Source organism: Dipodomys merriami, unplaced genomic scaffold (assembly GCF_024711535.1).
Source record: "Dipodomys merriami isolate MVZ:Mamm:240054 unplaced genomic scaffold, mDipMer1.0.p SCAF_14, whole genome shotgun sequence".
Lineage (NCBI taxonomy): Eukaryota > Metazoa > Chordata > Mammalia > Rodentia > Heteromyidae > Dipodomys > Dipodomys merriami.
The window spans coordinates 29,241,689-29,269,528 of record NW_027202715.1 but is presented as its reverse complement, the minus strand read 5'-3'; the positions used below and the strand labels follow the sequence as shown (position 1 = coordinate 29,269,528).

General features: G+C 34.3%; 1 protein-coding gene across 3 annotated transcripts in view; it reads right to left on the bottom strand.

The window, feature by feature from the left end:
• Positions 1–27,840, bottom strand: part of Pcdh15 (protocadherin related 15) — a 620,145-nt gene that overhangs the window by 542,103 nt on the left and 50,202 nt on the right. For 2 of the 3 annotated variants that reach the window (XM_070020440.1, XM_070020438.1), the window contains exon 1: positions 8,021–8,158. The exons of the other annotated variant lie outside the window; for it this stretch is intronic. The gene's annotated coding sequence lies outside the window, so the exon portion shown is untranslated. Of the gene's footprint in view, positions 1–8,020; positions 8,159–27,840 lie in introns of those variants that run through there. 3 annotated transcript variants of the gene reach the window in all.

The following is a 27,840-nucleotide window of genomic DNA, read 5'->3' as shown; positions in this document are numbered from 1 at the left end:
CTTTTCTGCTAGGGCTGGCTTTGAACCCAATCCTTACTTCTCAGCCTTCTGAGTAGCTAAGATTACAGGAGTAATCAGCGCCTGACTCTTCTTGGGCCTGGCTCTCCATGGACTTTTGACCAAAGGTATTGAGGGCCATATTCATGAACTAAGGTGCTTTCAGTGTTCCAGCTATACATATATACATATATATTTATATGTATATATGTGTGTGCATATATATATATATATATATATATGCTGATATCTGGGATTTCTGGAAGTTAAAAAAAACTCAGCTTGACCATTGGTTCTATGAATTTAAAATGCATGAAATGATGCTGACCAGATATAAAGCTATGAAACCTGTATTCTCATCTATAGAAAAGTGCTAGGAGGATTTTAAGAGGACTCTTCCACTTGAGGAGTTTACAGTTAAACTGTTTATATAGCTTTTGAATGAATCACATACAACATTCATACTCAGGATAGGCAATTATTAACATTTTATCACTATTGAGACCAATTGAAATAAAAGATTATATATATATAAATATATAAAAGACTACAAAATATCATGTGATAGCCAACAGTTTACCAATATCTAAATGATTTTGTTCACTGTAAGAGACTATTAAAATGCTAAGTATTCCTGAGCACTGGTGGCTCATACCTGTAATTTTATTTATTTGCAAGGGAGAGATCAAAGGATTGCTATTGCCCCATTTAAGAAATGAGAAAAAATTCATGAGATCCTAAGTCAACATATAGTTGAATATACTGATGATGACCTGTCATTCTAGCTTCATAGGAACCTGACATTAGGTAAACCATAATTCCAAATCAGACTAGACAAATAAATTAGCAATATCCCATCTCAACTCAATACATTGCACATGGTAGCATGAATTTTTTAAATTCAATACAGTAGATAGCTTAAATAGGAGGATTTGGCTTTGGGCAACATGAGCAAAAATATCTAATCTCCAATAAGTGAATTATTTATTGGTTCAAAATTCAAAAGCAGTTAGAGTATACCAAGAGTACTATGTATGAACAGAAGAAAAGGCATGTACTTGAGGGTGTTTGCATGCAAGACATACACAGAACAAGAATATTCTGAAAAATGAGGCTGACATATGTTTTGAGGAATAAACTTTAAAAACAAACAATACACCAAAACAAAATTAACTGGGTGAACATTTTACTAAGAAAAAAATAAGAGGGAGGAGGAGTGGGAGAGGGAAAGGATAGTGGAAGAAAAACAGAGTGGGTAGCAATGGTCAACAAGAAATGTACTCATTTCCTTATTCATGTAACTTCAACCCCTCTGTACAACATCTTTACAATTAAAAAAATAGAGAAGAGACATTCAAAGGCTAAAGAATAGTGAATAGTATCAAATAATGCACAGAAGGCTGAAATCTTCCATTGAATTCAGCACACAAGAGGTCATTGGTGACATAGATAAGAGGAGTTTCTGAGTAGTAAAGGGTGAAACCTGACTGCAGTATAAACAGTGAAATTGCTTTAATATTTCACTTGATGCCTCATTGAATTTGCAGTTGAATTCAAACCTGTGAATCTAATTCATTATAGAGTCAAGGTCCCTTGGATATTTTTTTCATTTTGTATATAAGACTCTCCAAGAAAGACATTTATGGCCTCCATAAGAAAGACCTTAACTATGCCCTAACTTAATCTTCATCACATTCCACCTGATTTCTCATCTAGGACAATATATGCACTGATAGTGTAAAGATTAGTCTCAAAGAATATTTATAAGTTGAAATTTATTTGACAGCAACGATATTCTATTAGAAAAATCTCCTTTCTATGACAAAAGAAACTCTCCCATGAATACTCTTCATAAAAATGCTGAATGCTTACTGTTTAAAAATTCTTTTTCTATTTAATTCTTATTTATATTTCAACCTTGTGAATTGCTGAAAGCTTAAAGAGAGATTTCCTGATGAGCTGTGTAACAGCTTTTTCTTTCCTCTTGTTATATTGTCAACAATCCACATTTAATATTAATTTTTACTGTTGCAGCAGATAAATGTATATGTGTGTGTACACATGTGTGTGTCTGAAGTAATAAACAAAGCCTTGAAATAACAAAACTGCTGACCATAAAATTCACTAACCAAAAGTTCACATATGCATCAATTTCAAACCAAATTTTAACAAAGTTTTCAAATCCCAATTTTCATACTTTTCTGTTTTTATTATTAAAAGTGTGTGTGTGTGTGTGTGTGTGTGTGTATGTGTGTGTACAAGTCAAGGGGTTTGAAGTCAGGGCTAGAGTGCTGTCCCTGATTTTTTTTTCTCAAAGCTAGCACTACAGCATTACTTTTTGGCTGATTTGGTGGTTAATTGAATATAAGAGTCTTACAGCTTTTCATGCCATGGCTGTCTTCAAATCACAATCCTTAGGTCTCAGCCTGCTGAGTATGTAGGATTACAGGCATGATCCACCTACAATTATTGAACACAAATTCATGAATTGAACATCTAAGGTTGAACAATCATACTTATTTTTACTTCCTTCATATTCAGCTAAATATAAGAATGAAAAGAGCTATCAAAACCCAAAGTAAAAAGGTAGGAAAAGGAACTGAATTATTTTAATGTCTCATGGAAGTCTAAATGTGGATGGAAAGACAGTAAATGGTGTAGTAGAGTACAGGAAATTTCATTAGTAATGGCAAAAGTGGAGGAGCACTAAATAGTTATACCAGGTAAGATAGCTCAAATGAGGACATTCATTAAACTACCAAGTTGTGAAATTTCCTAAACCTTCTCTTTTCCCATAACTAAGACTCACATTTTTCATTCAAGAGCCCCAAGTCAACATCTGGGCTTCAATACATTGAGGAATGCCCATTGGTATGTAAGCCTTGCTTACATACAAAGGATTTCCAATAAGCTTTTCATTAGTGTCTTGTCAATAATGAAGAAAGAAAGAAAAAAAATTTCTACTAATAAAAGTTATTTCTTTTGTTTATTTGGCATAGAGCAAAATCATACCTCCACTTCCCCTCTAGTTAAAAGTAGAGATATGTCTGATGTCTAGACAACGAAATAGGAGCAATTCACTGAGTCACATCAATCCAATCTTGGTCCATTAAATGTGTGTATGGTGGTCTTTGCTCTTTTATCTAAAAATTATGGGGATGACAAACACTAAGAGCAAATATTAAAATCTTAAGCTAAAAATCATTCATAAACAATGACAGTCTTTTCTTTACCAGCCTTTCCTTATAGCATTTTTTAATGGGAACACCTATATCACACCCCTCACTCACATCTCACTGTTAATCCCTGTACAACAAGAGTGATCTTTCTCTTTTTTTCCTTGTCCTTCCCCTGCCCTTCCTTTCTCTCTCTCTCTTTTGCCTATCACTACTTGAATATTTCCTTTCTTCTCAGTCTCCCTTCCTGTGTCTGTCAGACATTCTATTCTATTCTATTCTATTCTATTCTATTCTATTCTATTCTATTCTATTTTCTCCATGTGTTTGTAGTTTTAATCTTATTTCTATTTTTATTTTTTAGGCTGCCTTTTTTATGTCAGTCTATTTTAATCTATCTCTCTAACTTTAGTTTTTGTTGTCTATCACTATACCTCTACCTGTTCCTGAAACTTTCTGTTCTTTCATCTCTCCTCTCTCCTTCACCTTCCCCTCTTCCTCTCTCTCTCTCTCTCTCTCTCTCTCTCTCTCTCTCTCCCTTTTCCTTTTCCTCTCTGTCTCCATTTCTATCTCCCTTTCTTATTCCTTCTCCTTCTTCCTCGCCCTTGCTATTTCTTTCATTCTTATCCTTTCACTCTATATCTAGTTTCTCTTACCTTTCTGGATCTCATCTCATTTTTCTTTCTATTTCTGTGTATGTCTCTGTGTCTCTCTTTAAATATTACTCCATGTTTTCTCCATGTCTATCTGTCTCAGACTGAGCAGTGACCTTCTGAAGAAATAGCAACCTCTCATCCAGTTTTAATAACCCTTTTCTAGATTGCAATGGTGTGCATCAAAGTTGAAGAAATCAGTTCCTTAACTGATAAAGCAAAAAGGAAAGTCACTGTCCTTATACAAACAATTTGCATTTCCATAAGGATTCAGTGATGCAGAAGAAAAAAGGCTCCTTCTGACACCTCCATAAAAACAACAGGAAGAGCATTCATTAGCCTGGCTCCCATTTGAATGATGCACTTCATTGCACTCACTGAGGTCCTCCCCCAGGCAGGAAACAGTGTTCAATCCTGTCTGAAACCCACCCTTTCACTAGCTACTAGAATGAATGACTTCTCAAAGTAATAGGAACTACACATCTGCCATGGCCTAAGAATGCTTACACTCTAAAAGCCATACAGAAAGTCACACCTCCTGTCATTTTTCTTATCCATCAAAGAGCATGATAAACAAGCTTTGAATTTTTTTTCCATTTACCCAACCTGAAGGAGAAAAATGATTTCTTCAGTTTCTTGAAATAATCACTGCTTGTACATTTATAGACTCGGTAGTTCCGATCTGATATTTAAGGTTGAATGCAACCTTTAAACAGTTTGTGAAATAAAAGGAAAGATGCCCATTACAGTCTTCAAACAGAAACTTTTACTCCTGAGGATGAAGCTATTCAGTTCTTATGTTTTGTTCACACACATGCACAAACATTTGCACACCCATTATCTTGAGAGTTTATTACAGGATTAAAACAATAATAGTTTGGACTGATTACTGATTTAAGGTTTCTTATTGTTTACCTAATTCATTCATCACAAACTCTGAATCCTAAATTGTAAACACCGATGGAAAAAGTGTTTGGGGACATGCTGAAGTTTTGGGTTTTTTTCAGGAAAATAATCCATGCCCTTCGACCAGAATCTGTTTATATTAAGTAATATATGTAGTGTAGTGCTGTGTGTGTGTGTGTGTGTGTGTGTGTGTGTGTGTGTGTGTGTGTGTGTGTGTGTATGTGTGTGTGTGTGTGTGTGTGTAGCATGGTAGTATGTGACTTGCTTTCAGATACACCATGTTATTCTTGCAGGTCTGGCTTCCTAACTGACACACCATAATGGCAGTCACACTTGAAGGTCATGTTGTTAATACATTCAAACTAGCTCCCATCACCAAAACTTCACACATGAGTAAGTGATTACATATCAGTTCACTTTCTGAGTGTTTTGAATCTCTGAATTTTTAACAGAGATTCTACCAGGGAATCATAATTTTGCCATCAGTTACTCCATTAGCACAAAAGTGACTACTGGTATTATTGAATTCCCATGCTTTCATTATCTTTTGCTTCTATCACAATGATGCAGTATCACGAAAATAACATTTGAAAGCACACAGGGCATTGCTGCTTCTAAATCTTAGTCTGACACATAAAGAGATTACGCAAAAATTCCATTAAAAAAGAATGTACCTACATGCAAGCATAAGCATTAGATAAAATTTTTAAAAAATCTTTTAGAAGAATCATTCTGTCCAAAGTAATCATTCAATATTATAATTATATAGCCTCACTTTGCACACAAAAAGAAAGCCAGAGACACAGATGGACAAAATATTTCTGGAACACCAGTGAATAATAACTTATTTCTTTTTTTTTGTTTTGGTCGGTTGTGGGGCTTGAACTCTGGGCCTGGGCACTGTCCCTCAGCTCTTCAGCTCAAGGCAAGCGCTGTACCACTTGAGCTACAGCACCACTTCCGAATAATAACTTATTAAACATGAGAAAGTAAAATAAAATGATAACTATGATCAGAACCAACAAACTGTAGAGGCCCCAGTAATGTGAAAATTTTCAACAATAAATGTGTCTACTCCATTGAGAAGCAGTGTGGCCTCTGTCCAATTATACTGACAACAGCTCCTATTTCTTCTTAGGTTAAGATTCAGAGTGAAACTTAAACCTTATATTTCTCCCTGGAGTTAGGACTACAATAAACTGTAAGTGTATACAGTGGGGGGTTCTATGCTAGGTAAAAATTTGAGGTAGCAGCTGGTTTATGAGAGGTTTAGATTATTTTACACCATAGTGGCAGGAACAAAAGCTCCATTGCCTGAAATAATACCTGACAAGTTACAAGGGTCGTTGTTCATTTACCCTTATTACCTGGGTCAGGAATGGCTTCATTTCTTTTGCATTGGCTTTTTTTTTTTTGGTAAAGGCTCATTATTTATTCAGATAGGAAATATTCTTAAGATCAGGTGGTAATAGAAAAGTATAATTAGTAAATATGCATTTACTTGGTATACATTTTACAATCAAAGAAAAATAGTGAATTCTGTGATAAACAACATTACAATAACTATCTGCCTTTATTTTTAAGCATGGGCTGTGTACAAAACACTGGGGGACATTTGATAATGCGGGGGGAATTAGAAAAATAGTTTGCCTATCTTGCAAATCTAAAAAGTTGAACAATAAAATTATGCAATGTGTATCATTCAAATTTACATGTGAAGAGATTAAACAATAATCCTAATTTAACTTTAACTCTCAGGTTCTGTTTCTAAGAATTAAAATTATCTAGGTGCTGTGCACAACTCATTTTATTATTCACATACTTCCCAGTCCCAGTCAAATTAAGTAATATTAAGGAACATGTCATAATTTTAAGAACCTCCTAATGAGTGAAACGTTTTACTTAAATCTCTCTACCCATACCATTCAAATATTCCTCTGTAATTTCCTAGAGTGGTTGCTCACAGAGGGATAGCATACAATCTGATCAAATCCCTAAACAGTTAGTGCTCAGTGGTCACAGCAAAGATATGGAAATTCACATCCCCCATTCAGCATTCTATTGTCATCATTGGGAGGTGAGGGATCACCACTCAGTGCAATTGGGCCTTCATTAAGTTGCACTTGTATTTCGTAGGGGAATGAGTCCACCTTCAAGAGGATCAAGTAGCTGAAACTTGAAGACTTCTCTCTGCAGATAAAGGACCTGACTCACACATACCTACCAATTCAGCAAATGAAACAGGTTAACCAAGAGCCAATACGCAGAGTAAAGCAAGTTCATATGAGCATATTAAAGGAACAGTATCATACAGTCTGGGACAACACAGGCAGCATTCTATGGTTAAATATATTTTAGGAAATACTTGCATCTCTGATGGTAAAGAACACTAACTTAAAGACTGCGTTGCTATGTTTCACAATTGGCTCTTTGGCAAAAGTAAATGAGTATGACAGGGTTAACTTTACACAAAGCATGGTTTTCTGCTTAGGCTGAAATTTCACCAAATCAATGACTATCTGTATACAATGTTATAGGTTGCAATATCTGCAAAGCTGACCTAAAACTTGTTACTCAGGTCCATCTTTCCTGGAACTACCAAAGAATATTCATAAATTAGAAGCCACAACACAACAGAGGAAAGCTGTGAAAACTTTCTAGCATTAATTTTATAGGATAAGGATAAAGTCAACTTGAATTCAAATTCCAAACTCTTATGCCTCCAGATATTTTTGGAAAAGGAATGTATAATGTAATTCCCTAAAGACATTCAGACTGAGAACATCAAGATAATCAATATTTTACAAAAGCACAAAGCATAACATTGTTTTCTGTGATGCAGTTAGATGCTTTCACTTCCCTACACACTATTACTGCACATAGAACAAACTTAATATATTGCACAAATCAACAGAATATAGCCTCTCAATCCTGATATTGATCTATCCTTTATCAAGGAGAAGAGTGTATTGAAAGTACTGGAGGATGAATGTTCTAAATATCAAAATCAAACAGACTTATAATTCAAAGTATGTGTCTTTATAAATATTACATTAACGACATCAAAATTAGAATACCATTCAATAACCAGGAAGCATAAGAGCACAAGTTATGAGTTTACAAAAAATAATTGCTTGTACAGCATTCCTACTCAGTTCTTTGAACAAGCATGACAGAAAGTAATATCATTACACAGATACATTGTACTGAAACAAAGTCTTAACTTTCTTGGTACTTCACTGCTGTCTTAAATTTGAAAGAAGGAAAGGGTTGGGGAGAAAGACTTACTTGTGGTTTAAAGTTTCATCTTTAGTCCAGGTACAATTATGCAGCAACTTTTCTTGCCCAGGCTGCCTCTTCAACATCCCTTTAACAACCACCACTGCTCTTAATCTAGTTTCAGGATGATTCGTTCACACGTTTCACTTCTTTGTTTCTGGTGAAGCGTTAATATCCACTTTTGCTTCATCATGAGAATGTTACTATTGTTAAAAAATGTAAACACACATACATAGCCAAACACCTCACTATATTAACCCAGAAGGCATACCATAATTGTCCACATTGCGAGGTCTATGCCAACTGCCTTAGTTATCAAACACAACTAAGGATAAGCTGCTAGCAGGAATCCGTCTGCCCTCTATCTGTGGCTATTAGCTCAACATGTTGATTCACTGGCACTGAAGCAGCGGCAATTAGCCACCCTGCTCCTCACAGCACATACAGGACACAGCTGAGTGTGCGAAAACACACAGACTGGGGGCTCTTCCCAGCAATTAGTAGCAGGTGCTACAGCCCCAAAGACAAATTGATATCCTGCTGGTCATCACTGCTGGCTCCTATATTGTATCTGTGTTGTCATCCTGTCTGGTGATTTCTCTGTCCTTTTTTATGTGGTTGCTCTTAATGTTTTACGTTAGCAGTACTGAGAGCAGCATACGTGCAATGACAAGTCAAAATAATCTCTCAAGCTAATTTCAGCATTTTATCTCTCACTCTCTTGTTCTCTCTTTTGCTCTCTCACCTTCCTTTTCCTCTTTCATCCTCTAACTCATCTTCTTATATCAAGCCTTCTATATCTTTGCAGCAGAACAAAAGTTCACATATTTCTATATAAGAAAGTAGGTTTTAGGATTATGTATATATATATATATATGTCTATGTATATATATATATATATATATATATAACTCATATAAAGGTGACACAGAAAATCAACTATAATTTTAGTTATTTCTTAAACATCCTTGCAAATAGTTTTAGAGATGTCCATGTAAAAAGCATTATGCTTAATAAATTGGTGATTCTGTTTTTTCAAGGGATCTATCTTGAATACTTAAGATTTTGCCCTTGTATTCACCTGAGAATCTGAGAAAGAAGGATCTAGAAATGAAAATAGTTTCAGAACATATAACCATGTTTGAGACAGAGCATATATATTGGGGTTGCCTGAAAAATAACAAGGTAAAGAGTATCACAGTCAATATTCCCACAGCCTGAGGATAAGCTACATTGTTTTTAGTAGTAATACACATATCCTATTTTTAAAAAAGCAATGCTTGTAGAAGTGTTGGCACACTTACACAAAAACAACCGAATCAATCACATTTAAAACAAAATTTATTTTTATTGGAAGTTGTTTTCAAAAAGAGAGTTAACATTGTTATGAATGTGAAATCAGCTCTATGTGTCATAAAGTTCAAAGCAGTAAAATGTGAAGAGGTATATATTACATAATTATAGATAATCTTAGAGCCCTCAGGGAAAATCCATTTGTTCTTATTACATACTTTATACTATTCAAACTATATAATGGGACCCTGTATTTTAATTCACAGTAGATAGAAATGGGTTGATAAGGATGGAAAAGAGGCATACACATAATGCCCTTGTAATAACTAATATTTAAAGTTTAAAAGGTTGATTTAGTCAGGCATCAGCTGCTCACCCTTGTAATCCTAACTACTCAGGAGGCTGAGATCTGAGGATTGTGGTTCAAAGCCAACCCTGGTCAGGAAAAGTCTGTGAGACTCTTATCTCCAATAAACCACTCAGAACACTGGAAGTGGTGTTGTGGCTCCAGTGGTAGAGCGCTAACTATGAGCTGAAGAGCTGAGCAACAGTGCCCAGGCCCAGAGTTCAAGCTCCAAGACTGACAAAAAAAAAGAAAAAAAATTAAATTGGTTTACTGACGATGCTTTCATCGACAAATGATTAAACAAATTGCTAGTATTTTAAGAAGACTTCAAAAAATACCACTTAAATACTACATTATGAGAACACATGGAAAATGCTGCTTAAGTAGAGTAGCTGGTATTTACACATTGTTCAGTAATAATAATTATCAAGAGTAGTTTCATATTAATGAAAAACCCATTCTCACTACTAGTGAAGTTCAATTATAACTTTGATGACAAATCAGAAAGCTGCTATAATACAAAAAATTTCATCTTTTCCTTGTCTTCTATGAGAAATTAGATTATTATCAATTGAACAATTGTTAATAAAAATTGCTGATTTTAGTTTTTTCCCTTTAATAAAAAATAACCATCTAACCATATATAGATGTTTACAAAACCTATTTAATTAAATATGACAAAATGCAACATTTAATATAGGATGGAAACCAATTTAAAAACAGATCAGCAAAATGAAGAGGTGTCTGAAAAATGCACTACCTAGCGATTATTTTTGTTAAGAATATGATGATTTAAATTCTTGACTAATTTCTCCTTTTCTTGGTTTCTCCCAATGGCTCTTTCTCCTCTTCCTCCCCTCCCCCTTATCCTCTTCCTCCTCCTCCTCCACTTCTGCTTCCTCTTTATGGCTCTCTCTGTCTCCCTGTCTCTTACTCTCTTTGTGTCTCTCTGTCTTTTTGTCTCTCTCTGTCCCTCTGTCTCTGTCTCTGTCTCTCTCTTCCCTCCTCTGCCTGTTGATTACAGGGCTTCACACAATCTAAGTAAGTGCTTTAAAACGGAACTGCACCGTAGCACAACACCCACCTCCTTATACCTTTAATTATATTTGTTTCAGAGATTCTTTTTTTTAAACATAATTGAAGTTCTTATTGTCATTTAACTCCCTTTTCAGACATAATCATTCAGATATTTTTCACATATAATTTTGCTAGCGTTGGTACAAAATATGTATTATGCTATCCTAAAATCATAACTCTTAGCCTTTTGTAAGAATGTTCACTAAAAGTTTTCCTAATTTTTATAACATAACATTATGTTGTATATTTTGCAGAGCAATGAAATAAACACACGGTGTTCTACTGAGTGCCAACAATGAGCTCCATCCTACATACAGCTGTGATGATTACAGCAAATGTTTGTATTCATGCCAGTTCATCTGTGCACTGGTATTTAATGAACAATGAAAAGAAAATAGCTAGCCAATAATACAAAATTTGTTTTCTGCATTTAATCCTTTGGAATCTTGAGGTATTCTAACAGTAGGTTAGTATAGAGAGGGTTTGCAATTTGCAAAGCTAATTCTCATGTAGACAAGAAATTTAAAATGCACTTTCTTCTATTGACTTGCACTGACAATTCTGTTATACTATTAAACAAAACATTTCCTTTGTTCTCTTTCTTTTCTTTCTTTCTTTCTTTTTATTTTACTTTTCATTGTTGTTGTTCAGGTCTTCAGCTTGAGATCAAGGCCTGGCATAGTCTCTGAGCTTTTTTGCTCAAAGCTAGCCTTCTACCACTTGAGCCACAGCTCTACTTTCAGTATTTTAGTGGTTATTTAGGAATAAGAATATAACAGACATTCCTGTCTTGGTGGGCTTGGAACCTAATTCTCAGACCTCAGCCTTCTGATTAATAAGGATTACAGGCATGGACCGAATATTTCTTGTGAGCACTTGACTTTGGAGATCATGTCAAAGTATTTGATTAAAGTAAATAAAAGTAAGACTAAATCGTGTATTTTTTTCAAATATATCTCACTGAGAATGGAAGACATAAGAGGATTTTTTTTTCCAGAATAAGGACTGGGTCCTTGAGTCAATATGAACCGTGAAAAAAAGGACATTTGTAAAAAACTATATTAAAGCATTACTGTCGGGGGGGGGGAAGGAAAGAAAAAATTGTCTTTAGCATTATCAAGATAGCTCTGCTCATTAAAAGCAATATTTTACCAGTTGCCTGGAATCAAGCCATTTTAGGCCAGGCACTTAGCTCATAACTATCAGCATTCACATAGAGTTGATATTCAAAGCTATCTGAAAACAACACACTAAGACCTCAACTAACAACCTGAGAGTTGGGAAGTCATTGTATTCAAAACAATAATTCTTCATCCTGACTTCTTGTTGTACATCAATGCTTTTATTCTGACAATCCTTTTTCTCCCGGATTCAAGGTAGCTCTAGTTCAGCTTCTTGCCAGTAATCCCAAATTTCACTTTGCATTTTAAGTCACTACTTGCTTGGGCTATAGTGACAGCATGAGGGATAAGGGCAGTATAATCATTTACAACTTAGCTCTTATGCAGGTTCCAGTGGGCAGCCTATTATTTCAGAAAAGCAATTTCCGAATTTAATGCAATAGTTAACTGACAATGCTCAAAGGAATCACTAAGTACATACAGGCAGGCTTGTATGTGATCCTGTATAGTGTCACTTTGTAAAATACATGAAGATGCTAAAATATTCACAACAGCTTCTACATTTTAGTTCCTAAGGAACCATACATTGACTGCTTTTCAAATAGAACAACTATTGTAAATATTATCACTAGATATTAAAAATCAAATTATTTGACTAATTCATATAATCAAAATTCTTTGAATTCAGAGAAATATATAGAAGGGCAAGTAGTAATTTTTGTAAAAATATTTCTTTTTTTATTGTGAAAATACTGTATAGAGGGGTTACAATTACATGGGCAAGATAATGAGTACATTTCTTATCAAGCATTGTTGCCTCCTCCTTTGTTTCTCCTTCCCATCCCTTCCCATCCACCCACCCTCTGCCAAAGCTGTAAAGTGCGTTCTTGACATAACGACTTGTACATCTCATTGTTGCAATGGGTCCACCTGTATCCCTATTTAAGCGATTTGTTTTTTTCCCTTCCCCTCCGCAAATTATACCAACATCAAATACAGTGAAAGCAGGGGTTATACCGGGGGGGAGGGACATACAAAGCAACAAAGAAATCGTTTTATATATGTGTTAGAAAAATGAACCCCAAGATAAGTATTCAAAACATTTCTTAAATAGTGCATTTTTTTGTTCTCTGAGCTTACCATTTAACATGCCTATCTGATTGCCCATCCCTTTGATCACTTTCCACATCCCATGTCCAATAAGTCTTTCTCCCAAACCCACTTCAATTTTTCCAGTTCTTTTATCACGTATGTATAGATTCCTTACACTGTCTTTGTCCTTTGCTTGCTGTTTCATTCATCCATACCTCCTCACAAGCCCTCTTGGCTTACAATTTTATATTAACTTTTTCATTTGACTAAACTGTTTATTATTCTAAAGGCCTACTCCACGTAGTTTCACTCCTGCATATACTATACTAAAATCATATAAATCCTATCCATAAGGGGATGCCTCTTCATCAAGCAGTTATAACTTAACATATATGTACCCAACTTCATTAAATAACATTCTTGGACTCACAACAGTTGGAAACTTTAAAACCCTGCTCTCACCAATAGTTGTCATTCAGGAAAAAAATCAACAAAGAAACCTCAGGCCACATTTCTCTTTTTAGCTACTCAATACCTGCCTTAAAGATTTTCCTCCACCCTCAGAAGGTAAAATTATACAAAATAAATTGGTTGAAACCGAGGAGACAAAAATCATTATTTATGTTTCTCCTTCACAATTCCAGGTCTTTTATGCTAGTGGTGTTAGCCTGAACAATCATATTGTTGTGTAATTAGTAATAGGAAATTATAAGCTAAATGTAAGTACCACTTATTATCACAGTTTGTGTGGGAGAGAGGCCCAGGTCAGGGTGCCCATGAGTCTGTAATGAATTAGCTGGGCTAATAAGAATATTTAGGTAAGGGGAGAAGCTATTAATTAGCTAATTCAAGTATTTTTGGTATAAAACATTTGGTAGAGACGTACACCTGATAGCCCTGGCTTGACTTTTACTCATACTTGCTGGAAGTTGCCTTCAGATGCTAGATGCTGCTCCAGGTCCTTCTGCTATACAACCATCTTCATAGGGAGTTGCAAAGTACCAGGTGCAAGACACCAGTAGAAGCTACAAGTTATACCAAGGAAATATCTAACTTCTGCAGAGCAACAGGATTCCTTTTAGTTCTGCTGATGAGAAATGATGGTTTCCCCTCACTGACAGTGAGGCCTCCTATATAAGACACTATATGCTGGTTTAGATCATAGGTCATCTCAGAATACTTTGCACGTTTGTAGGTACACTCACTCCTAATGTATTTATTAATTTATATTCAGTTAGACTGAAAATTGTGTATATATATGCATAAATGATGATTTTGTAAAATAAAGTAGTTGGATTTTGAACAATGAGTTTGAACCAATAGGTTTGACCATCATACTGGATCTTTATTATGTAAAATTATGTATTATTTTATATGCAAAATAAAATGATATGGAGCCCACTAATCTTCAAGGACTTTGACCAAGTAATTAACTGACAGCTTTCAAATCAGAATAGTTCAGGAAATTTTCCAAAATGAAATAGCAAATCAAAGTTAATGTATTATGTGGTTTTTTCCTTTATATGTTCTTCCCCCTATGGTATATTCCCTGTTGTCACTGTACTTGATTTTGGTACCCTACATCTTGTTTATACATTTGTCTAATTTTGGGAGGGAACAAAGGAATAACAAAATGCTGAAACAAGGAACAGGATGATCCATTGAAATAATGATACCCACAAGACAATATATTGGAAATGAACTTTACGATTTCAGCAGCAGGGTCGGGGGAGTGAAGGAAGTGAGTGAGGGGAGGGATAGTCGGAGAAAAAGGGAGGGGTTAACAATGCTTGTCAAGAAATGTACTCATTGTCTTACTCATGTGACTGTAATTCCTCTGTATAGCATCTTTATAATAAAATAAAAAATTTAAAACATCTCAAGTAAAAGCTTAAGCTTCATGAAACAGAAATACATTGTATATTAAAGGATACTGCTTTCTATGACCCAGGAATGTTTTTTTTTTCTTTTTTTTCTCTTCCAACAGTGATTAAAATAAAACTTCAAGCTGGCTTTGTGTTCCCTGCCTGCCAGTAATAGAAAATCCCAAAGAAGATTACCAATATCCTCTTAGATTTCTTAAGCCTAAAGCCCATTACTACATAGAGATTTCATTGTATACATATATTTTAGTATAAAAATGTACCCATAAACACACCAAAAGCTTTCTAATAGGTAATGAATGAATCATTCAAGTCATGTCATTGTTAGACTATAAATGGCTTAAGAGGGTATTTCTAAGACGACTATTACCACTGTACTACATTGAGATTTTTGAGGAAACTAAGTGTTTTACTGTTTGGTAACTGGTTTTTAGCACTTGAGATGTTGTTCCACAGTACATTGCTTGCCCACCACACATAAGACATGTGTTTCATCACCTACATCACAAGAGAAACAATAGATAAAATGTTCTCAGCCATCTAATAATAAAATCATGATGCTTAATTTTATATAAATCCTATATTTCTACAAGAGTCCTTCCTGAGCCCTACTCTCCATATTGAGTACTATGTTTCTGAGTTCAGAAAAGTTACATAATCTTGCAATACCCTGCTGTTTGTGAGTGGCACATTCCTTACAAAGGATTCATTCTGACATGGTTAACTCTATCTATGATTGTGACTGACAGTAGCAAATGCTTAATATATATATAATGAGTTGTTGCAAGATCTGGTATTTGTTCTTTACAAAGTTTATGATTGCAGTATATACAGAAATTAATCTAGGATATAACTAAGTAAAATGTAGTGGCACATTTGAGGTTATACTGAGTTATAAAGAGAGACCTGCATTTCAAGGCAGGCATTATCTACTTAGAAAGCAACTACTTTATTGTACTAGAAGGCAAACATATATCAGTGTCACAACTACCTCCATACTTGTGGACATGACCTTTACCAAAAAGGAAATGAAAGTCGGAGGTATGTTCTGTCCATTTGATTTGTATGCTTAGAAAAAATAAAGCATGTTTTCAGCATAAAAAGTCTATTCTTTTGTTGGTAGTGGTTTTAGAACTTTGGGCCTGGGCACTGTCCCTCAGCTCTTCAGCTCAAGACGAGCACTCTACCACTTGAGCCATAGTGCCACTTCCGGTTTTCTAGTGGTTTATTAGAGATTAGAGTCTCATGGACTTTCCTGCCCAGGCTGGCTTTGAACTGCGATCCTCAGATTTCAACCTCCTGAGTAGCTAGGATTGATTATAGGCATGAGCCACCGGCACTTGGCTACTTGCTCATTTTTGAAGAATAAACAAAAGCCAAAGAATTCACTTAAAAAAAAAAAGAAATGTACTCTTTACCTGACTTATATAACTGTATATCACCTTTATAATAATAATAAACAATAAAACAAAGTAAATTTGAGTGCTTCATTGAAGAGTAATACATAGCAGACTTGTAAGCTGTTGAAAATATTGAAAATGTTGAAAAATATATTAAATTATAACTGTTTAATTCTGGTCCAGTATCTATTTTGAATACTTATCAGGGATTTTAAATAATGATGTACCTACCACTACCTGACTCCATTAGCTAGTAGAATACAACACAATAATTTAACAATTGCGAGTTAATGATGATCTTCGTTTCCTCCTCCTGCTTCATGAACTCCTGTGCCTCCCATTAAGGAAAGTGCTTGTATTTTTATTTATTGTAAAAAAAAGCTGAATATTTCTGAGTGTTCTTTAAATAACCTCTTGGCTGCTATGTACTTAATAGAAATGAAAGCATATCAAATTCAGTTATCATTGACCTGTTTTTGAACCATACATAACTAAGCTTTGTCTCAGCCTGCTCATTAAAATACTATCCAATGTATTAATATTTTCCTAGATTTCAGTGAAATTGACATGAAACGTGATACAAAAATATACACCTTCTATCTAGTTTTCTTTAGATGCTCATGAATAAACTTGAACTGCCATGACTAACATCAGGATGTATGGTTACTAAAAAAATCAAAAACAGAAAACCACATGAAAGCTCTCTGTGATTGTAAGAATGGGAGATGTGCTTGAATACTTATCTCAGTTGATGAATTCTCTCCATGTTTTTATTTCATTTAGTATCTAACTGACCTCATCTCAATAGAGATTCTAAGCTACTATGCTAACTGGGCACTCAACAAATTCCTTGACCCACAGAAATCATGAGAGGTAATATTTTTATTGTTTCTCTAAGCAACTAAAATTTGGTGTAATTTTTAAACATCCAGAGTAACCAAGACTCTGGTCTTTCTTAACATATCAGCTATTTCAGGACTGCATCTAGGGATGTAATTAAGTACCCACAGATACTAAATAAATACTTGCTGATGGCTTGATAAGATACACCTCATTTTGTAACTGCAGGGTCCTTAATATTGCATTTTAAAAATTCATGACTATTAATATAATAAAGGTTTGCCAAGCCTCCAATATATGCAAAAATATTCAATTAGTGCATCTTATCTCCCTTGCTCATATTTTGAGTCTTTAAATCATAATGCTTGTTCATATTCAGTTATGTTCAATTAGTTCAAATTTGAAAAATGGAAATAACTATTTCATTATTATCAGTGACTTCAAATTTATATAAACTGTTGAAGGAAACTGCAGCACTTATATTTTCCTGTTAAAAACACTAAGATTAAAAAAAACACTAAGGTACTATAATGTTCATGACTTTGGAGATTCTTTAATAGAACTTAGTAGTAGTAGAAAATTCATTAAATATTTTTTTGCCACTAAATTTATTTTGTACATTTCTTTGTTTCACCAAAGTTTCCTTATTATTTTTACTTTAGTATAGCACCCACAATATGGACCAAATTGCCTTAGAAACATCCCGGAATCTAACCCACAAAACAAGTAATTACCTTCATTTATTGTAGGCTTTATATGAGACTTTGAGATGTGCTAAGTTCAACCAACACATTCAAATTGACCATACCAGTTACAATCTCCTTCATAGAAAAGGAAGTAGCATAATTTTTCTAGAATGTTTTCTTCTCTCTTTCATAATTTATGCCTTTATGATGGCAATGTATGTCCTCTCACCTTGATTTAAAAAAAAACTTGTCTTGTTCAACATATCACCAATAATTGTCACAATTACTATTCTGGAAAAGAATTCATGACCTCAAGATTTATCATTGAAGTAAATAACCATATCAAAAGTATTTTTGCTGTCTTTCCTGGAGAAATCAATGAATACTGACAAGGCACAAAGTCTTAGAAAAACAAGGAAAACTCTCAATATACCAATCTAATACCATAGAAGATGTTACAGAGCCAGAGAGGATACATTAATGCATTCTGCACTCAGTCACAAAAGCAATCAATATGGCTTCCTTGGTGTTACTATTTCCAGTCACTGTGTTCAAAGTGAAAGCATTCAGTAGTTATTATACAAATACAAGTAAAAAAGAAAAGAAAAAGAAGGAGAAGGAGGAAAAGAAAGAGGAAAAGAAGGAAGAAGAGAAGGAAGAGGAAGAGAAAAGAGGAGGCGGAGGAGGAGGAAGAGGAAGAGGAGGAGGAAGAGGTGGAGGAGGAGGAGGAAGAAGTAATTACATTATACTGATTTCCTTTCTCCCATTAACCTTATTCTAGTTGATAACCTTACTCCTTATTCTAAGGATGTAAGAGTCTGTGTTATCATACCCTTTAAGTCTTTTTTAAGTTCATATCATCAAGCTGATTAAAATTGGCTCTCTCTGACTGAGTAACTTTTAAGAGTTTTCAAGACAAAATGTTGATCGTAACTTACTTTCTTCTGTATTGAGTTTATGAGATAACATTTTTATTACACCATTCTGCCCAGGCCCAGAGTTCAAGCCCCACAACCAACAAAAAAAAAGAATATAAATAATATTTTCCAAATAACAAGACCATTCATGATACAGATGTGAAATACTGATTTTTTGACTTTATTATCATCTGATTCATTTTTAGAACAATAGCTATACTGTTACCAGTTCCAGTATGATTTGAAAGCTAATCTCTGTTCTAGCTAACATTTTATTTATTTTCATTTTGTTGTTATGAATAGTTTGGAAATTTCCTTGGTGCCACAATAACAAATTAGGAATATTGTCAAATTTGGAAAATTCTGTATCAACTTTCATTTTTAGGGACTATAAATAGTTAAGATATTCATACGTATTTCCATTATTTTTACATAGTTCTAGCCTATTAAACATTCTTTGAGATACTGGCTTTAGCAAGTTATATTGGGCCAGTCCCTCCCAAAATTTTGGGAGAAACCATGGACCAGGTCCAATATCAGTTGAAGAACATTACATGTTACTTCAGCCACAACATTTAAGAGAGCCTCAGAATAACTCTAAGTCTCCAGTTAAGATATCCAACAATGTACCTTTGGGCTGGGGCTGAAGCTGAGTGTTGGAGCAGTTACTTTACACATGAAATCCCCGCAATTGCTCCCAGAATCACTGATAACAGATGAGTGATATGTTGACAAAATATTCAAAAGTAAAATCAGATGAACACATAACTTACAGACACACATGCACACACACATTATATATATATATATATATATATTAATTTTACTCAGATTTTATTTCATTTACTTAAGATTTTAATTTTGTTATGTAGGGCACTGCATGAGAGTAAACTGCTCCCAAATTCAACCTCAATAACTTCATGTAAAGATTATCAAAGGAAAAACTTACTTAACAGTTAAGAAAATAAAGTAGCAAAGGAGCTATGCAAGCTAATGGCAGTGAAATCATTCTACCACTGTTCCATGCCATTCAAAGCTGTGTCCTTTTTCTCCTCGCAGAAATTAAATGTTTTATATTTCACTTTTTCATATTAAATTCAGTGGAGCAGAGAAGGATCTGAATATTCAGGGATAGGTAGCTTTAGACTTGCCCGTTTTCTGATTCCCTACGGTTAGAACTAGCTACTAACAAAAAATATGCTAAGCAATAAAACATCCACTATTTATACTATTCTCCCTCACTTTGTGCAACAGAAACTTACTTTAGCAGTCATGCAGAAATTAGATAAAGCAAACAGGAATTGTTCATGTCTCAGAAAAAGATTAAAAAGAATTATTCTTAATAAAAAGGTGATGCAATAAAAGAAAATATATTTTTCATAGAAGCTTCTTTGATTAGACAATGCAATGTTTATTCTTCTCTGAATTCCCAAGGTTATCACAAATAAAAAGCCAAAAGAATTTACTCTCATTGTTTATAAATCCAACATTAGTTTATAAAACCTTTACACTCTACCACATTCCTTACTTTAAGACCTCTAAGAGAAGTCTTACATTTTATGTCTTGAGTGGCAGTCAATGTTTCCATAGGGTTGCTGCCATTATACTCAAGGTATTTCCTTCCTTTCAGTTCTCCTCTTCATCCTTGTGTAAATTTGCCACTGTATACAGAATCCAAAGCACTATCATAAAATTTAAAAATGTTTATTATACCATAGATATTGAAACTCACTTTCACAGAGATTATTAAACCATCATTTATTCAATGAGCAAGAAGCCAGAGTAAAAGTTCTTATCTGAACCAGGTTTCTAATATTTTCCAAGTTATGTTTTTTCTGATTAATAAATAATATTTATGCATTTTATGTGGTATTTTGATCAATGAATACATCATAGAGTCAAATTCATCAATGTGACCATTATCTAAATGATTTTTCTGTTGTTTTTGATAGTAAGGTTAACAATCAGCATTCTTTAAGGAATTTTGAAGTATTCAGTATATGTTATTTAGTGACCTTAACTGGAGATACTATTTTCTTTCTTCATAGTACATTAAACATACAATACATCGGGAAAGACAAAAGTCCCTAAAAACACATTCTCTGTGATTAAATTCACTATGAAAAGTACTTTAATAAAGCATAACTTTCAACACTCACATTATGTTCTTAGAGCTTCTAGTTTTTATTGGTTTCTGGAACATGTAACTTCATCACAAAATCAGTCCAAAGCTCTTGTTAATCCTCATGGACTTGAGATAAAAAATTATTTTATGGTAGAATATTTCTTTCTAATGAAATAATCACTGCTAAAGGTAAGTTAGTGATTCTTTCTAAATGCCACACGTTTGCCTTAAGTTCTCATTTCTTAAATTTTGAGTTTATTTTATTGTTGTATTTACATCACAGGAATATAAAAATACCTAATTTTCTTATTAGAGACTTCACAACTATTTACCGATTGAATGAACTAGTTATTCTGTATTTCTGTTTCCTAGGAATTTTCAATCAACCTTGGTTACTTTGTGAAAACTTCTTCTGATATCAAGAAAGGTTGATAAATGTGTAATCATTTCAAAGTCAACTACGTTCAGCTCTTACTTAAAGTAAAAGGCATGCAAAGAAATATGACAGAACCAAAAAATTCTGGCTCTACTAATGCACTAGACAATCATAGGAAACATCCCAATATACAGTGTAATATGGGGTTAAGAGAAGTGGAGAACCTAATTGCATTTACAATTCACTGCTTTGAGTTCAGTTTTCAAGTAAACAAGGAGTCATGCTCGTCAATTATACTAAATATGATGTGAAGTTTATCAATATGCATCTTCTGTAAAAATCCCCACTAAACCGGGTACTGATGGTTCACCTGTAATCCTAGCTACTCAGCACACTGAAATATGAGGATCATGGTTTGAAGCCAGCCCAGGCAGGAGACTCTTGTCTCCAATTAACCACCAAAAAGCTGGATGTGGAGTTGTGTGTGACTCAAAGTGGTAAGGCACTCTCCTTGAGAACAAAAAGCTCAGGGATAGCTCCTACGCTTTGAGCCCAAGCCCTTGACTGACAAAAATAAAAATTTAAAAAAAAATCGCCTCTAAAAATAAAATATGAGACATTAAGGGTCTTTCCATTTTCAAGTCATAAAAACTGGAAGACAAAAATAAGGCAAGACTGTGACCAAACTTTCCTTCCCAGATAATGCCACTAAATGACCCTAGAAACTTGTTCCTACCGAAGCACACTGAAATTTAGGGCACAACATTCTCTCCATGCACAAGCAATCCCTAGGGATTGTCCCTTGAGAGGAAAGATGTTTGTTTGTTTGTTTTTTATCAAGTATACATTACTTCCTAGCTGGGCTTCTGTGCATGCTAGGAACCTGTTTTCAAAAACACATATGGGAATTAAATGTGTTGTAGGGAATCAGAGCCAGCACATGTCTATGAGAACAGATGGCCAGGCAGTCAATTCACCCCTGGTTCCTCCTATGTGAAAATGTCATCAGTACTCACAATGCCATTGATAGACTTCAAGTGACCTTTGCTCTTCACTATGAAAGTGTTGTGATCTCACCTGAATTTATTCTAGAATAAAGGTATTATAATATTCTCTAAATGTGTGTTCAAGGAGTACTGTATGCTACGTTGTTTCCCAACTGTGAAACAAACAGAGTAACATGAAATTAATCCTCAACTGGGCAGGGTCTGAGCTAGTGGCTAGAAGGTAATCTGTTGAAAAATGATTTTATTAACCTGCTGAGTCTTGATCTTAAAGGAACTTAAGTCTGCTAAATTTGCAGTTTTGTTCTTTTTTAATTTTAATCATTTTTTTCTTAAGTCTGCAAGAGACAGTAAGAGGAAAAGCAATTTTCAGTACATAATCTTTTAAATCAACTATACTTCATTCTTTGTTTCTCCATTGGGAGCAGAGTCCTGATTTTCAACACAGAAGACCTGGCAGAAAACAATAGCATCTTATTAAATTGCCTGCTGGGCTTATTGAAACTTTTAGATTATTGTACAGCTAATCACCATTTTCATTTAGCTACCAGAGACAACCTATATTTACTATATCTGGCATGTTCCACGTTTTCAGAACATGTTATCAAATACTCTATTGAAAAATGTTCTTTTCAATATAAACAATTTAGAATAGGGGTTTAACCAAGTGTGGACACTGGTGAAAAAAGTAGCTCATGTATGAATAAATTATGCTACCATCACACAAGCTAATTTTTGGAGTTTTATAAACATGAAATCACATGTCCATATTCAGTGGGAGCTGATTCTAGGATTCTCCAACTTCCTCCACATCCCACACTTTGCAAAAACTAAAACAAAAATCATTGCAAGAAAATCTTTGACAATTTGACAATTGTCTTTCTTATGCCATGGATGAAACTGAGTAGTCACGTCATCCGAAGTTTCATTCATTCTAACAATTATAAGAACATTTTACCAGTAAAATACTGAAATTCAGTGAGCTTTCACTTTAATGCTTATTCTTACCAATAATGTTTAGACCAAAAAAATATTTTCTGTATCAATGCAGGGCCAAAATATACATAGTAATTTTTCTAAAAGACCTACAAATAGCTTGTTTTTTCTCAATTTTTGTTAACAAGCAAAGGCATCTTAATGAAGCAATTACCAATAAAATCAATATAATTATGCACAGATAAAACTTAGCAGGGACAATTCTCCTTGTATATAGCTATTTTGTTCATGGAAGAGGTTGTCACTCTACATATATACCTAATACTTAATTTAAATAATATACAATTAATAAGATCACTCAAAGCAATAATTTTAGGTACGCTCATACAGTAAGATTTAAAGCTACTGATAATATATTTTATGTGTGAGCTGACAACTCAATTTTAATGATTTAAATGTTTGTGAGATTTCTGTGATTAAAATAAAATAGAATGTCAACAGAATAGTACCAAAAACAATTTTTATTATTAGAAATAACTCATGTTTCATTATATGTCAAAAACATACATTTTATAAGAACTTAAATATACTGAAGATTTGAAAACAAGTAAATTATATGATTGTATTCACTATTTCCATGTATTTTTCTAGCATATATAAGAACATATATGAACTTATTTTGAGGTATCATTGGGGCTATACATTTCATCTTTCAATATTTATGTGAGACTTACCATCCACTATAGCTTTGGGAAACAGATCAGCATTCTATGACTACAACATCAATAGCACAAAATAATACATGAGGGAAAAATCTGTCCTGAAATCTACATGTCCATAGACATGTCTTCACTGGACCCATTAGTAGAGGAAAAAGTATAGCATTATGAAACTTCTAGAGGATTTCAAATCAAATAAGATACATGACATATATTGGCTGAGATTGAGAAATACAATTTTTAAAAAGCAAATTAAAACAATATTCTAAAATGACATCTAAAGAGAAGTTATTTCTTTCTTCACTTGGCTGTATTTTTTTGTGTAATGTAAATGCTCTCAATTTAGGAAATGCCAATGTGTTAACAGATATTTAATTGTAGTTAAAGTACCTGGAATTCTATGCCTCCAACAGAAAGAATGGCATTGCCCCATTTATTAGGAAATGGAATGACTTGGAAAAAAATCATATTAAGTGAAGTAAGCCAGGCTCAAAGAAACATAGGTCCCATGATTTCCTTTATTTGCAATAACTAGTATATGTCTGAGACAAGCAGAAACGGTCAGATAAGTTGATTTTAGGTGAAATGCGCCCCAAGATAAGGACACAAGTGGTTTTTCTTTCTTGCTACTGTTTCTAACATATTTATGAGTTCTTTGTTGCTTTGTATGTCCCTCCTCCACGGTATAACCCCTGTTTTCACTGTATTTGATGTTGGTATAATTTGTGGGGGGAAGGGAAAAATTGTTCAAATAGGGATAGAGGTGGACCCACTGCAACAATGAGATGTACAAGTCGTTATGTCGAAAAACGAACTTTACAACTTTTTTTTGGGGGGGGAGGGAGATGGGGGGATGGGAAGGGATGGGAAGGAGAAACAAAGGAGAAGGCAACAATGCTTGATAAGAAATGTACTCAGTACCTTGTTCATGTAATTGTAACCCCTCTGTACGGCATTTTCACAATTAAAAAAATATACCTATGTCTCTCAAGTTTCTTTGATGTTCTGATGCTCTATTTTGATGCCAAGATGGAGTTTAAAAAAACCTGGGTTGCACAGCTGATGTCCCTGTTGGCTGCTAACAAAAAGAGACTGATTTGGAAAAGGCTGGCGAAGCCCAAGAGAAGTCTTGGCAATGATATTCCATTCCTGCCCATCTCAATCAGTCACAGCAGACTGGTCACATGTAAATTAACTCTGAGCACACATAATCAATGGGATATGTAAATGGGGACTAGGTAAATGCTTGTAACATGTCTATTAAATACAGTTTTTATTTAGACCCACGAATATGGAAACTACGGTAATACATTTTAACTAGGAACATTAAAACTGTAGTCACCTTAAACAGTTGCATTTACAGTATGACTATTATGAAAAGTTTAATGTAGTCATTCTATTTCGGCATATTTATACCCAGGTGTGCCTTGTCCTGAGGATTAATCCTGGTCACTTCATTGATACTCAGATAGAAATTAGATTTCCTAAATACCATCCTTATTGCCTACAAATGTGACTTTGGTCACCATGGTAACAGGACAACAAAATGTGAATGGGTTCAGCATGGAATAATTACCATCAATACAAATATGAGAATTGTTTAGCTTATTGTTGTAGGATTTTTTGGCTTGATAATTAGTGCAAAGTAACAGCAATATTACTTTATAGTTAAAAACTGATCAAGCCAGGCACCGGTGGCTCATGTCTGTAATTCTAGCTAATCAGGAGGTTGAGATCTGAGAACTGCAGTTCAAAGCCATCTTTGGCAAAGACTCTTAACTCTACCCAATAAACCACTCAGAAAACGTTGGAAGAGGAGCTGTGGCTCATGAGGTAGACACTAGCCTTGAGCACAAAGAGCCTCAGGGACAGTACCCAAGCCCTGAATTTAAGCCACAGGACTAGCTAAAAAAAAAAAAAAAAAGAAAAGAAAACAAGAAAAAAGCAGAGATTAATTAAAAGTTTCATAAATGTGGAGATAATACTTGACCTGATGACACCCTTACTAATAAATAACACAGCTTACAGAGAGCACAGAAGCTTCAGATCATACAATACAGTTTGCAGATAAGAGAACTGAAGACTGGTAAGACAGAAACAACTATGTTAATAGTATATAACCAATGAGTGGGAATATGAAATTAATGCAAAAGAGAGGAACTAAGAAACCAAACACACACACACACACACACACACACACTCACACACACACACTTTATTTTATTTACTACATGCTAGGAATAACATATATGTTATCTCACTAATTCCTCCAATATTCTTGGAATGCATGGGTCAAGAACCATTCGTGATTGATGCAAAATGGTTTCAGAAAAGTTAAATAATTATCTCTAGGTTATGAAGATACAGATATTAACAATTCTGATTCATCTCTTTGTTAACTTGGCTGGTCAATGCTGACTATTTGGTCAAATACTATTCTAGATATGACCATGTAAATAGTTTTTACATGTAATTAATATAAAAAGTAAGTTTTGCATCAACCTAGTTGCCCTTTAAAGTGTAGATGTCCTCATGTGGTGGGTTGACAACAAAGACTTCCATGACTTCCCTGGTCTTTACTTTGGTTCTTAGACTTAGTTCTTGCCTGAATTTTCAAGCTACTGACATATTTTTCAAGTCAACCTTCATAATGATGAGAGTCAGTTCATAAAATCAGTCTTTGTCAACCTCCTATCTGTCTATTCTATTTGCTTTGTTTCTCAGGCAAAAGTTAAGTGATGCATATGTAATATTCTTAACACTCCTAATGCTGTGAGCACCAATAATTAGGATATATTTTTGCACTTAGTTCATAATACTTATGAAGACTTCTTTTTATGCCAGGCCTTCCCCATTCAGTGTTTGATTCTGAATAGACAATACTAGTGGACTCCTGAAGATTCAATCATTTATTCACTAATATTAAAATATTTTCTTATTCTAACATTAAATATTACCAAGTTGTGAAGCTCATTGACTCTACAAAGAGGAAAATTTACTTCTGTGTTAATGACACTTATTGGGGAAGTTAATTCATATCTCATAATCTTAATGTATGTAACAGATATGTTAATTACACTCGTTAAAAATTGTGTGAGATATGATGTTTTTCTTTTTTTATTGTGAAAATACTGTACAGAGGGGTTACAATTACATGGGCAAGATAATGAGTACATTTCTTATCAAGCATTGTAGCCTCCTCCTTTGTTTCCTCTTCCCATCCCTTCCCATCCTCCCCTTCCCCCCCCAGCCTCCTCCCTCCCCCACCAAAGTTGTAAAGTTCGTTTTTGACATAATGACTTATACATCTCATTGTTGCAATGGGTCTACCTGTATCCCTATTTAAAGAATTTGTTTTTTCCCTTCCCCTCCGCAAATTAAACCAACATCAAATACAGTGAAAGCAGGGGTTATATCATGGGTGAGGGACTAACAAGGAAACAAAGAAATAATCTTATAAATGTGTTAGAAACAATCGAATGAAAGAAAAAAATATTTGAATACATATCTTAGGGTTAATTTCCCTAACATCAACTTATCTGACCTTTTCTGCTTGACTCAGACATATACTAGTTATTGCAAATAAGGGAAACTGTGGGACCTATGTTTCTTTGGGCCTAGCTTACTTCAATTAATATAAATTTTTCCAAGTCTTTCCATTTCCTAACAAATGGAGCTATGTCATTTTTTCTGATGGAGGCATAAAATTCCATTGTGTATATATACCACATTTTCTTAAACCATTCATCTACCTTACTGCATTGTTGGTGGGAGTGTAAATTTGTTCAACCACTTTGGAAAGCAGTATGGAAGTTCCTCAAAAGACTCCACATGGAGCTCCCCTATGACCCAGCAATCCACTTTTGGGCATTTACCCAAATGTCCACAAACAAGACCACACTAAAGCTACCAGCACGACTATGTTTATTGCAACATTATTTACCATAGCTAAGATATGGAACCAACCGAGATATCATGTTTTTCCAGTGTACATATTATCCATTAATAATAAAC